Below are 13,639 nucleotides of genomic sequence, written 5' to 3'. Positions count from 1 at the left end.
GTGCATACCAATCACGGCACGATGATCGTGCGTGTCGATAGGGATGGAAGGTGACAATCAGTTTCACTATTCGTAAAAATAACATCCCACCGTGAATGCGATTGGAGCGCGATTCTCGTGTATCTGCTTCCGACTAAGCTAAGCGGAGGTCAAAGTTTTTTCCGAACTTTTTTTTGCTAACACCGGTGAAACTCTGACTATCAGTAGTACTGACCGGTTCTACTGAACTCGTGTGATTGAGAGAAAAAACAAATCCCTCTGTCGTACACATTTTTCGGGGCAACGCAAGCTCCCAACCGGTTCGAACGAAAACATCCATCGGCAGAGAAAAGATCGCTGCTGTAACAATTTTCCTACCAGGCGTCACCGACCGATAGCAGGTTTTCCGCTATGTATATATCGCCGGCAGAGAGCGAAAGTGTTACAAGGCCGCTGTGACACTGAACCGCCAACCAAAGTAAGGAAGGCGCGGTGAACGCAATCGCGACCGGTTGTCTCATATGGCCGAGGTTGAGTAATTGTACAACGGGAGGACAGTAACATTAGCTAATGGGCTCTGTAAGATGTTTTGCATAAAATGCATTCCAATGGTTGAGGCTTCGAAACGAAAATTGTCGTGATCTGTTTTAGATAAACCATTTTCTTGGCACAGCTCACGCTGATTGCTCATTCCTCGTTGAACTAACATCACTTTTCTCTGCAGTGAATTTAAACGTGACATCATGCACCATTACCATTGTCAACTGATTAATATTGTTTTTCTTTCTCGGTTCTTCTTTTTCAGGTATGTCTCCTATGGAATGTCGTCCACATCATATGATGCCTCCAAAAGTAATAAAAAAAATCGCGGCAGTTTAGATAGCTGAAAATGATTGATAAGTGTATCCAAGATTGCAATATAATACTCATATACAGGGTGATTTTCCTGGAGGTTCATTTTTTATACATTTATTTCTGACAGTTGAGTAAAAATATACTCAGCATTTCAGCATGGAAAGACATACACCCGAGTAGGGTTTACAAATCATCGGAATTATATTATCAAAATTCTAGATCGACCCTCTTAAAAATCACCCTTTATAACCAATGATTACGTTACATATTAGTAAAGTATTCGACTGTGTATTGTTATGGCTCGATTTTAAGTGATATTATTGACTCAGCGGTAGTCGATTAGAGCGTTGATTGACGAACGCTCGAACCATTAACAAACACTTGCATACATTGGAATTGGAAGCATGTTTCGCAATATTTTGGAACTTGGATTACTCCTCGGTGCCACTTCCAACACTTCTGGAGGTGCCAAAGCGAAAAGTTTGTGTATGTAGGCTGAGGTCATAAGCGCTATTCGTTGGCGGCTTTCGTCGCGTCTATTTACACGCACGGCCACTCGGTCAAATCAGGCACAGAGATAGCTCGTGTGCACCTAAACACGAGTCACGATGCGAGGAACGCGTCGTGGAACTAGTTAAGCGCGCGACGCCTTTACGGTCGGTCGGGTCGAAAGTTGTTTGGTGGAGTGAATCGTGTGTCCGTCGCGCGTTTTCCGGGAACTGTGGAAAAGTGACACCAAGTGTTTCTAAACAGATAGAACCATTTGTGCAAAATCGGTGCAAACACACGTTAATTGCGGTTCTGGCGCTGGATGAGATAATTTCCTGTTCTACCGCATCGGAGCGCATCAATCAGAAACTGTGCTCAGAAACGGAACGCGATTGTTTCCTTAATACACAATTCTGTGGAAGTGGCGACGGTGGTGGCAGGTGTTTTCCGGTAGTAGAAAAGAGCCACATTTCGAGGCTGCTGTGGGTGGTCTAGTTTAAATCATTAGCTGTGTGTAGAGGCGAGCCAAAAGCGTTTGTTGGCATCAACTGGCGAACTATAGACAACAACTTCGGGCATCATAGATCAGGGGTCGATAGTGGCCGTGACTTTTTTTTCTTCCACTGGAAGGGCTCTCCTCTGAATGATTGTTGTGCTCGTGTGACACCGCGAATGAGTCAAATTATTTATAGACGCCGCTTAGATTGTAATGCGTAGTAGGACAACGGATTCAAGCAAACCAAACAAGCATCATATTCCATCATTATCATGCCTAGTTTGGGTTGAATCGCTTGAATGCCGTGGGGGGAAAGGGAATGTCGTTTGACTTTTGACTGCTTGTATGTTTATTTATAGACGTGCGGAACTACGCCATGAAAATGAAAACAGTGTTGCCGACTCTGAAACAGTATCTTTATCTTCGAATCTCCAATTTCTACAAGAAAATTCATTCCAATACCTCCGGAATTGTACTACTGTTGGAGCTGGTTTCGTTTCATAAATATAATATTAGGCTGTCAAAAAAGTCCTGCGGTATTTCCGCGAGGTGTCGTTGTAAGCGCGTAGTTCTAGTTGTATTCATTGTATCGAGTCATACTATAGCTTGTTGGAAAGGTATTTTTGCGCGCTATAATATAGTCAGTCCTTGACAGTGTTTTGTTTGGTTAAGTCGTTCGTGAGTTATAGTGTCGCAAATATGGAGCAAAATAAAGAGAAAATCCGACATATTTTACAGTACTACTATGACAAAGGCAAAAATGCATCTCAAGCTGCCAATAAAATTTGTGCAGTTTATGGACCCGATACAGTTTCCATTTCCACCGCACAACGATGTTTTCAACGTTTTCGTTCTGGTGTAGAGGTCGTCGAAGATGCGCCACGCTCCGGAAGGCCTGTCGTCGAAAATTGCGACATAATCGCTGAATTAGCCGAGAAAGACCGGCATAGTAGCAGCCGTAGCATCGGCCAAGAGCTGGGGATAAGTCATCAAACCGTTATTAACCATTTGAAGAAGCTTGGATTCACAAAGAAGCTCGATGTATGGGTGCCACACACGTTGACGCAAAAAAACATCTTTGACCGTATCGACGCATGTGAATCGCTGCTGAATCGCAACAAAATCGACCCGTTTCTGAAGCGGATGGTGACTGGCGATGAAAAGTGGGTCACTTACGACAACGTGAAGCGCAAACGGTCGTGGTCGAAGCCCGCTGAAGCGGCTCAGACGGTGGCCAAGCCCTCATTAACAGCCAGGAAGGTTCTGCTGGGTGTTTGGTGGAATTGTCAAGGAATAATCTATTATGAGCTGCTTCCCTATGGCCAAACGCTCAATTCGGACCTGTACTGCCAACAACTGGACCGCTTGAAGGTAGCACTCATGAAGAAGAGGCCATCTGTTATAAACAGAGGCCGCATTGTCTTCCATCAGGACAACGCCAGGCCACACACTTCTTTGGTGACGCGCCAGAAGCTCCGGGAGCTCGGATTGGAGGTTCTTTTGCATCCGCCGTATATTCCGGACCTTGCACCAAGTGACTACCACCTGTTTTTGTCCATGGCGAACGAGCTAGGTAGTCAGAAGTTAGCCACAAAAGAGGCCTGTAAAAATTGGCTATCCGAGTTTTTTGCCAATAAGGAAGCGAGCTTCTATAACAGGGGTATTATGAAGTTGGCATCTCGTTGGGAACAAGTCATCGAACAAAACGGCGCATATTTGACTTAAAACAGATGATTGTAACTAATTTTATGAACAAATGAAAATTCAAAAAAAATACCGCAGGACTTTTTTGACAGCCTAATATTAGATGTGGCAAGAAATTCGCAGCGGCTCTTGTAAAATATTTCACTGTTGGTTTTCTATTCAATGCATTTGCATTTGCGAGCCAGTCTTCATGTTATTGGGTAACGTTCGATATTTTAGGTGAAAAGGGTTAAAAACAGTTCATATTATTTCTCCATAGTACACTCGGGTAATTACATCAGTGGTTTGTGAACGAAAATTGAGTCATTGGGCCTTGTAACTAACTTTATAGCATTGAGAATGTTCTTTGGAGATCAACACTAGTAAAAGTGAAGCATGTATGGCTTTTACTGTATCATAGAAGTTTGCATGTATTTGGATTTACAACGATGACGAAGAACGATCTTTTTTCAATCTAGCAGTTTTCCAACTGTCTAAAAATATATCTAATTTATTTATTGTCGTCAACCAAAATTGTAGACCGATACATTTTTAATACTACTTAAAACTACTTTCTTAAAACTAAAGAGAGCTGGCTGGATAATTTATCCGTTTAATTTAGAAGAGGACTTTAACAAGTTACATAATCAAAAAACATTATTTATTTATTTATTTATTTATTTATTTCGTCAAACCAGCGCAGACTAAATATGCTACCCAAATATTAAAGTGAAATTTAACTATATCTTATTCTATTCAGATAGTCTTTAAGCATTGATCTTGACTGTGTTCGTTACAGAGGCTCATCATACGATTAATAGGACTATATTTGGCATAATTCGTTCTTCGGTAATATGTTGATATGTATGTTGAAAATGTTAGGGATATGTATGTTGAAAATGTTAGGGTTTCTCAGGTGTCTAATCGGTGCGTAAAAATTTAGGTTTCCTAATATTTCTTCTGAGTTCACTCGTTGTGATATGATATCAATAATAAATAGAATCATGGCAGAGTTCCAACGTTCTTTTAGGCTTTTAATATTGATTAGCATACAGCTTGCTTCATATGGAGGGAGATGATATGAAGACCAGCCTAGTTTACAAAGTGCAAATAATAAAAATTGTTTTAGTACAGATTCAATTTTGTCTTCGTGTGAAGTTATATAGGGGGACCGTACAATACTATAGTATTCGAGAATTGATCTGACATATGTAATATACAATGTCATTATTGTGTACAGATCGTGGAAATGGTAACTAAAGTGTTCATTGATTGATCTTCTAATCGACCCCCTTGAATTTACCTTTTACTATAAAATTCCTAGTACTTCTACCAAAACTCATCATTATTACATCAAATTATTTTCAGACGCAATTCTCGTTCAAGATTTTTCAATCACTTCTCCCCTTAGAGAGGGAAGAGGAGTGTCTATTCACCGTAGAAACGTTTCGTGCCCCCGAAAATCTTCACATGCCAAATTTGGCTCGATTAGTTTTCGAGTTATGCAGAAATTTGTTTTTCATTTGTATGATAACCCTCCCTAAGAGAGGGGCGAGGAGTGTGGAACCACCATTATTGAATTTATTGCATTCTAAATTCGTTTGCTTGATTAGTTCTCGTGTTATGCAGAAATTTGTGTTTTATTTGTATGTGAGCCCCCCTTAGAGAGGGGGAGGAATGTCGAACCACCTTAGAAATGCTTTTTTCCCATTAAACCTCCACATGCCAAATTTAGTTCCGTTTGCTTGATTAGTTCTTGAATTATGCACAAATGTATGCTTCATTTGTATGGCAGCTCCCCATCCCCCTCAGAGAGACGGGAGGAGTATCTATTCACCATAGAAACATTTTGTGTCCCCTAAAACCTTCGCATGCCCAATTTGGCATTTTTTTGATTAGTTTTTGAGTTATGCAGAAATTTGTTTTCATTTGTATTGCAGCTCCCCCTTAGAGAGGGGGCTGGAGTGTCTAACCACCGTGAAAACATTTATTGCGCCCTAAAACCTCCATATCTTCTTCTTCTTCTTCTTCAATGGCACTAACGTTCCTAGAGGAACTTCACCGTCTCAACGTAGTATTACTTGCGTCATTTTTATTAGTACTTAGTTGAGATTTCTATGCCAAATAACACGCCTTGAATGCATTCTGAGTGGCAAGCTCTAGAATACGCGTGATCACAGTGCAAGTCGGAGGAAATTTCTTTGACGAAAAATTCCCCTGACCAGAACGGGAATCGAACCCGAACACCCGGCATGTTAGTTATGACGCTAACCACTCGGCCAAGGGAGCACACAAAACCTCCATATACCTAATTTGGTTTCGTTTGCTTGATTGGGTCTCGAGTAATGCAGAAATTTGTGTTTCATTTGTATGGCAGTCCCCCCTCCATTAGAGAGGGGAGAGGGGTTACAAACTATTATGAAAACCTTCCCCGGCCCCAAAAACCCCTACATACCAAATTTCATGTCGATCGGGTCAGTAGCTTCCGAGTCCAAAAAAATCAGACAGACAGACAGAAATCCATTTTTATATATATAAACCCAGGTTTATTTTACGCAGGGGATACGTACCTAGTAAAAAAAACCGCGTTAATTGGAAAATCCGCGTAAAAAAACCGCGTTAATTAGAAAATCCGCGTAAAAAATCGCGTTAATTGGAAAATCCGCGTAAAAAAACTGCGCCAGAAAAACCGCGTAAAAAAACCTGGGTGTAGATTGCGTGACCTTTTTCACTTACTATGCAGACTACTTCAACTCCTTCGCTTCAACCGTATCAATATTTGGATTTTTTCTCTCGGTAGAGTTTCCATTTAAAGGGCGAACACAAAATTATTGCGACACATTCAACAAGGCATAACTTTTTTACCATTGGGTGAAAATCAACTAAATTTTGCACACTTTCTCATTGATGTGTATTGTCTACATGCTGTCAAACTCGAAGTCGTGTTTTTCGATTCAACGAAAATGGAGGTGAACCAACGCGAGTCGAGAGAACAAATTCTTTCCAAACACCTGGAATTTCCTGACCTGTCGCACCGGCAGTTGGGAAAAATATTGAACATTCACCATTCAACCGTCTCCAGAGTGTTGAAGCGGTTCCAGGAGCGGTTGACGTTGGACCACAGCAAAGGGGCTGGAAGAAAACCGAGACCGGAGAACAAAAAGACGGAGGGAAAGGTGAAGCGGATGATTAAAGCAAATCCCAACGTCTCAAGCCGTGATTTGGCTAAAAAGATCGGCATGTCACAGAGCTACGTCCAGAATGCAAAGAAGAGAGCTGGACTACATACATACAAGGTACAGAACTTCCCAAACCGCGATGATCGGCAACAATCAACGGCTAAAACTCGGGCACGGAAGCTCTACGAGAAGATGCTGACAAAATATGGCTGTTGTGTGATGGACGACGAAACGTATATAAAAGCCGATTTTAAGCAAATTCCGGGGTTGGAGTTTTTCATCGGCAAGAGCAAGTTTGATGTGGACGACAAATTTAAGAAGAAGAAAATATCGATGTTCGCCTCCAAATATCTCGTTTGGCAGGCCATCTGCTCTTGCGGACTGAGGAGTGAGCCTTTCGTGACAAAGGGCACAGTAAATGGCGAGATCTACAAATCTGAGTGCCTCGAGAAGCGCCTTTTGCCGTTCTTGCAGCAGCACGACGAAGCTCCGCTATTTTGGCCAGATTTGGCATCATGCCACTATTCTAAAAGTGTCCCGGAGTGATATGAGGCCAATTCTGTCCATTTTGTTCCAAAGGACATGAACCCGCCAAACTGTCCGGAGCTGCGCCCGGTGGAGCAGTACTGGGCAATAATGAAGCGGGAACTTCGGAAGAGCAAGAAGACAGTCAAAGACGAGAAGTTAAGAAAATGAAAAAAAAACTGAGAAACTGGTACTGGATGACACTGTAAAGACTTTGATGGAGGGCATCAAGCGTTCAATTTTACACTCAAGGCTCCATCGATTATCTTTTTTTTTATTTATTTTGTAAGTAAATATATGTATAAAACTACCCTAAAATTTGGTTTGATTCTAAACATTATAAGAAAATGGCATGACATTTTCGGTGTCGCAATAATTTCGTGTTCTCCCTTTAGTACAACACACATTACTTGAGATTCTTCAACGTTTCGGCGTCATTTAATCAATCAAATTAATCAAATTTAGAATGCTGTTTTCCGTTTTATTTCACAATCTTACATAAAGCAACGACCCATTCAATGCGATTGTTGAACCTGCATTGTTCAAATTTTCTTCTTACCTTGTTTTTATGAAAATTTCCGTTCTCCGTTGGTCAACCTCAGTGGCCATTTGTTTCCATGATTACTTCACGTCGGCAGTATCCCGAGTTGGAACACACATTGGTTTTTATTTATGAAAATTGGAATAAATCGTTTCATATTTCTAATCCTTTTAACACAACCGCTACCATATACACGGTGGTCACCCATTCGGGAAAAAGTCGGGAAATGTTTCATGAAGTCGGGATATTTTGCACCGGTGTTTTTTTTCGGCCCTCTAAAATGATACTGTATGTTAGCGCGTAAAAACGTCGCACGAGATACAACAATTTTCTCTCGTCGGTGTACCAAGATGAAGGACGTCTTGTTTATCAGCAAAATTTGTTTCGTAATTTGAAGCGAAGGAACGTAAAAAACCAAGATGCTGGCTGACGCCCAGCAACCTTGAAAAGCCAGAAAATTAAAATGCTCAAGGTTAAAAGTTGAATTGGATTTGTAATAACGCTTAATAAACATAATACTATTATTTCACTTTCTTTTCTCTTATGTTTTTCTTATTGCATCCAAGATAAACATTCGTATCTTTGAAAAAATAGTTAGTAAAAATAGTTGAAGTGTAGATCCAGCATACGGGTAGAAACAAGTCCTCAAAATAAATCAAGGCTCTGGAGCAATAATGGGATGTATTTTAAAGAAAAAGGAGTCAGATTCAGGATCATTGAAAAAGGGTTACTTACTTCGTGTTATTTACTTCAGCTCGTCTCATATGCCTCTATTCCTGCTACGCATTTTTTGTTCACCGTTATCTTAATAAGACAGATATTCTGCGTAATTTTATTTGCGATAGTTAACGGAATAATTGAGCTCGGGTTATTACTTCAACCCCTTGAACGACAATTTATTTTCAGTCAGCACTGTTCTGGCTTAAATAAGATGGCTTAATTTTCTTGGTTTAGGAGGAGGAATTGATATAGTCAGTTACGGTTCATATTCACTCTATTCAACACTGTCATCGTCACTTTCGCATAAAATATCCACCATTCTTTTAGCCATATCTGTCATTTAACGTCATAACGTCAGTTTGTTCAGGAAAATTTATGGCGTGGTGGACTCGTCATTTCCGTTCAAGGAGTTGAATAAAAACTTGAATGAATCCACATATCTCACCGAATCATATAATGAGCTTTAAAAACATGATTACTTAATGTTTCTCTATTTTCCGGCATACGGATGAAATTAGATTCAAGTACCTTAATTACTTAATTTGACTTACGTTGAATTAACTATAGAATTTCGATTGCATAGATGAGTCGCATTATGGATTTTTGGCTCAACTCAGGAACTGATCATAGAAGGTATCCTGGACATATTCGAAATATGTTTGGCTGTGATCTAGTTAGTTATTCTAATAAATTAAACTTTTTAAATTCTGAGTGAGTAGAGGTGGAGTGGAATGGGGTTATCTTGTTTTAAAACGCTTCAGGTCCCAGGTGCATATATTCCAGAAACGAAGCAACGAACATTAAAGTTCCAAATTAAAATTTTATTTACTAGAAATAATCGTACCACTCACCTTACTTGCAATATAAAAATGACCCCGACTTGCATATATTTGCAATGCTGATTTCCTCCAGGCACCTTGGTTTTGAATTCTCTGTTAGGGAACACATTTCGGTGGGAACCAAAACTCCGAAAGACGTAATATTCTTTCTCATTTTTTAATAAAGCAAACCCCAATCGTTTCGACCTGATGAACAACCGTGATAATAGTTTACATAACGCAAATAAAACTCTTCGAGAACACAACATTCAACATCCAGGAGGGCCAAACAAAGCCCCGCTTTGAGCTTGATTCCCGGGCGCTTGGGTAACACCTTCTTGGAATGTGTATTCAATGGTGCGCTGGAAGTCCTGGTTTAATCTGGTTGAAACAGGGTGAAGTTTTTCCACCAGTTTCTCGCTCACAACGCAACCAATTCCTTCCCGAAAGACGACAAAATCCTACGACAAAAAAATTTAAATGTTAAGATGTTATGAACGACGTCAAGGAGTATTTTGAAAAAGTTGAAAACGTTTGACGATGCAGAATTGGGGGCAGTTGGATTTCATGAGGATTCAAACACAACATAAACTAGCAAAATCATTAGGCGTAAATCGACTAGCCATGTCATATCGTTTGCGCGATTTCGGTGTGATCCGAAAGCATGTAAACTGGGAGACATACGAATTGAATCCAAGAGATGTCGAACGGCGTTTTTTTTTTGTGCGAAAAGCTAATCCAACGTCAAAAATGGAAGGGGCTCTTACTTTACCTTATATTTCCTATAGTTGAAGAGCACATTCAAATGAATCTAAGAAAGAAAGAAATTGGAATGTTTATTAAAAACAGATAGAATACATGCCAGATCAGAGTTTTGTCGCGATGTAGACAAAAAAAAAAGACCACACTTTAGCATTAGATATGGCGGTAGCTGAAGTTTTGTCTTCCTTTTTGTTAAATTTTTTAGTGAACAAAAAATGCAACTATTCTTAGTTGTTCTGTTATTGCCTGAATGTCAAATAGTGAATGAATATATCAATCTAGAAAAACATATTTATTTTCAATGTTCATTCAAATGTATTCATTAAGTTATGAAACAGTATAGAAGGATGTCTATCATTTTGAAATAATAGGAGTTGTCCTAGACCAGCCCCTTTCAAAAGATCTAAAATATTGACATAGGACTATGTCTTTGATTTCTATATAGGGGGGGGGGGGGTCACTCTACGAAAAATGTAACGATTCATTAAGAGTTTTCAAACGAATATTACGCAAAATCGTTATTGTGATATATGTTATGTTGTATACCATTAGACAGGAAATTTAACCAGCTTTTTTTGCTTAAAACATAAACAGTAAATATAGTAAAAAAGTGAACAATTTGACAATTAAAATGGGTGTGTTATTTCGATTCTACTAGCCACTTGTTTTCTCCCACAACACAACGAGTAATGTTGTTGCCTACATACGGGCGTTGGCCCACATTGTGAGTGGATGCTTATCACGAGTTATTCTCCATTTGTCATAAGTTGGCAGAATCGCTGGAGGGATGATCTTGGAAGATGGTTCTACTCTTTTATCCTCAAAGTTCAATCAATTCATGCTCAATTCACATCTTTATCGTGTAGATCTTGCTACTAACAATTTATGTAGTTTTGGTCCAGGATGTCACCCCTACAAACAATTTTCCGGACAACGTGGCAACGGAGGAGAAAATGCAATTTACATATATAATTTATTTCTGTAGTTCTAAATTTATTTGTTTTAGGCTTATAGTTATGTAGATCTTAACTATTTAGACTTGTGTTCAAAAATGATTAATGATGACTCCTTTTATTCTTCTGCATAATTGAATGAACAGAAGAAAAGAGTAGTAATTGCTTTGATGGTATTTTGAATACATTTTTGAACAGAATGTGGTTCCGAATTATACCACGTTATCTCATCTAACCCATTCAATGGATATAAGTTCATACAGGAAACGGTTTTTTGTCAGGGCTTACATATGGTGTATCAAAAGAGAAAAACTATGGACTTTGAACAATGGAAAAGCTCAATTCTAATGCAATAACTATACACAATCACAGTCCTATGTCAAGATCCCGTCCGTGCCCTAAGGCTCAGACTCATCTACTTTTTTTTGCACTGAATTGTATATCTACTGTAGTTCTATTATTCGAGCTTAGCCTGAAATTGATCCGATGCTGCCTGGATCTGAATAAGAGACTGCTGAATAAAATAAGTAACGACTGAAAAAAGTAGAGCATAAAATCCACCAAATATTCGAAACTATAGAATGAAAGTGGAAGGAGAATATTTACTGCCTAGATCATTAAGCTTAAATAAGTCCAAACAAATATATTTCATTGAAATTGGCGATGACAAAGTGGCAACACAGTTCCCCAAAAATCTAAGCACCAAAAATTGTTCCGCCGCATTTCATGGGTATGGATAACGTCGCTGCGCTTTCTAGTAGGATTCCACAAGCGAACCAAACGAGCAAACGGCGGAATGTTTGCCAGCCTGTCATCGCGAAAAATGGAGTCAAAAAAAAAGAAAGTTTTGGGTTTGCGAAATCCCCGAAACGGTTATTTTCGCCATTAACGAGATGGAATTGATTTATTTTCGGAGGATGATAATTACCTGAAAAATGAAACAAAAACGCTGGGATGCTGATGGCACACCAATGATCCCCTCTTCCACTTTCGCGCTCCACGGGAACATCAAACGTGAAACGTAATAATAACTTTTTCAAGTTTCCAGCTGTGAACCGACTTATTTTATCATATCGTGAACCCTGCTGGCTTCGTCGAACGGAGGAAGGGAGTGTGTTTACATCGAGCTGCCAGCAATGTTTGCACATAATGAAACAACCGAAAAACCTACTTCTTGAAGGACGAAATTCTGTTCAAACGTTCTTTTTTGTCTGACGGAGCTCCGCCACCGGAAGACGTTGCCTATCGAGAATGTCACCCAAATGTGACCAAAAAGCCAATGCCTGTCGCTCGAGGCATTAATTTTCCCCAAGCGGAAAAAGGGCGCGATAATTTGCTTCCGATCGGTTCGTACAATTACCGAAATGATGGGGGTGTCTTCCCATCTCTAAATCCAATTTTCTTTGATAAGGGACTACATGTGATTTTAGGCTGGTAGAGTGCATTGAGATATTATTTTAGAAAACAAAAAATATGTACCTATCTTCTACTGAATAACATGCAAATGTTATTCTATAGTCATCCGGGCCTTGCATTACCACGAGTGCATACAACAATACCCTCGTTAGGGTGATCCGCATCACGGTTTGAGTGGGATGGATTCCAATCTTTTCCCTGGTCCCCTCGGTCTTGTTAGCCATTGGCGAAGCCACTGCAACCGGTGTATAAGTGCGCTTCCCTTTGCCGACAGGTGAACACTCGATAGGAGCCTTCCACCGTATGGCTCTGTTCATGGAGCGAGACTGAGCCCTGGTTTAGCAGCATATGCTAATCAAGCGAAAGGGACACAATGATTGGACCAGATCGGACCAAGCCTAGAATCAGGATACTCATCTGCGCTCGTCTGATGAGGGGAGGACACGTGGGAATAGGAGAAGGATTGATTGACCTAGTTTACTAATCGATTACACACAAAAAGTCATGCAGTGGACAATCAGAGTCCTGCGATAGGCAGTGACGGGAAATCTGTTATATGGAGCGCTCTATCTATAGAATCTAATAATGATTTGTTCTGTTCAAGCTCATGCGGGAGGAATTAGTTTTGGAAGACACGAATGTGTCGTGTGTAGATTACATTGTAGATGTAGATATTTTCATCAACATGGGGAATGTGGTGATCATGACAACTTTGATTGTCTTGTTATTATAGACTTGCTAACCCCACTCGTAGTTCTGTCTGTTACCAACAGTTGTCGAGCCCGGTGGTGAGCTTTTCAGAAAGGAACTGCGACACGTCTGTGGGGTTATTTTCCCCCACTTAACCTTCAGCACTGAGACCGATGAAAAGGGAACAAAAGCAACTGGTCGCGATAACAGTCAACCGGATCGAAGGCGACACATTTTCACGATGGTTTCTTCTTCTTTTTGGCTTTAAGAGGGTTTAAACTTTTCAGTTCATTCGCCTCTATCACGATGGTTTTGTCTCTGTTGTTGTTCTCCGCGTGTTCGCGTGTTTAGTTCTGCTTACTAGTCCCCAATAATTGCAGAAGGCTCTTGGCGGCTTTCACACGCAACGCGTGCCGCATATCACTGATCAGAAGAATTTCACTCTGATAGTGTGATGTTGAGTAGATATTAAATCGTTATGTGAAATGTTGATAATCATACCTGAATTAACTGTGTGTGTGCTGTGTTCATGC

General features: G+C 40.1%; 1 protein-coding gene across 3 annotated transcripts in view; it reads left to right on the top strand.

Moving 5' to 3' along the window:
- Positions 1-13,639, top strand: part of LOC129768040 (lysophospholipid acyltransferase 6) — a 118,053-nt gene that overhangs the window by 24,790 nt on the left and 79,624 nt on the right. The window contains exon 1 of one of the 3 annotated variants that reach the window (XM_055769408.1): positions 1,467-1,773. The exons of the other annotated variants lie outside the window; for them this stretch is intronic. The gene's annotated coding sequence lies outside the window, so the exon portion shown is untranslated. Of the gene's footprint in view, positions 1-1,466; positions 1,774-13,639 lie in introns of those variants that run through there. 3 annotated transcript variants of the gene reach the window in all.

This window comes from Toxorhynchites rutilus, chromosome 2 (assembly GCF_029784135.1).
Source record: "Toxorhynchites rutilus septentrionalis strain SRP chromosome 2, ASM2978413v1, whole genome shotgun sequence".
Lineage (NCBI taxonomy): Eukaryota > Metazoa > Arthropoda > Insecta > Diptera > Culicidae > Toxorhynchites > Toxorhynchites rutilus.
Note: the sequence above shows the minus strand (reverse complement) of the source record. Positions and strands in the feature narration are given on the sequence as shown.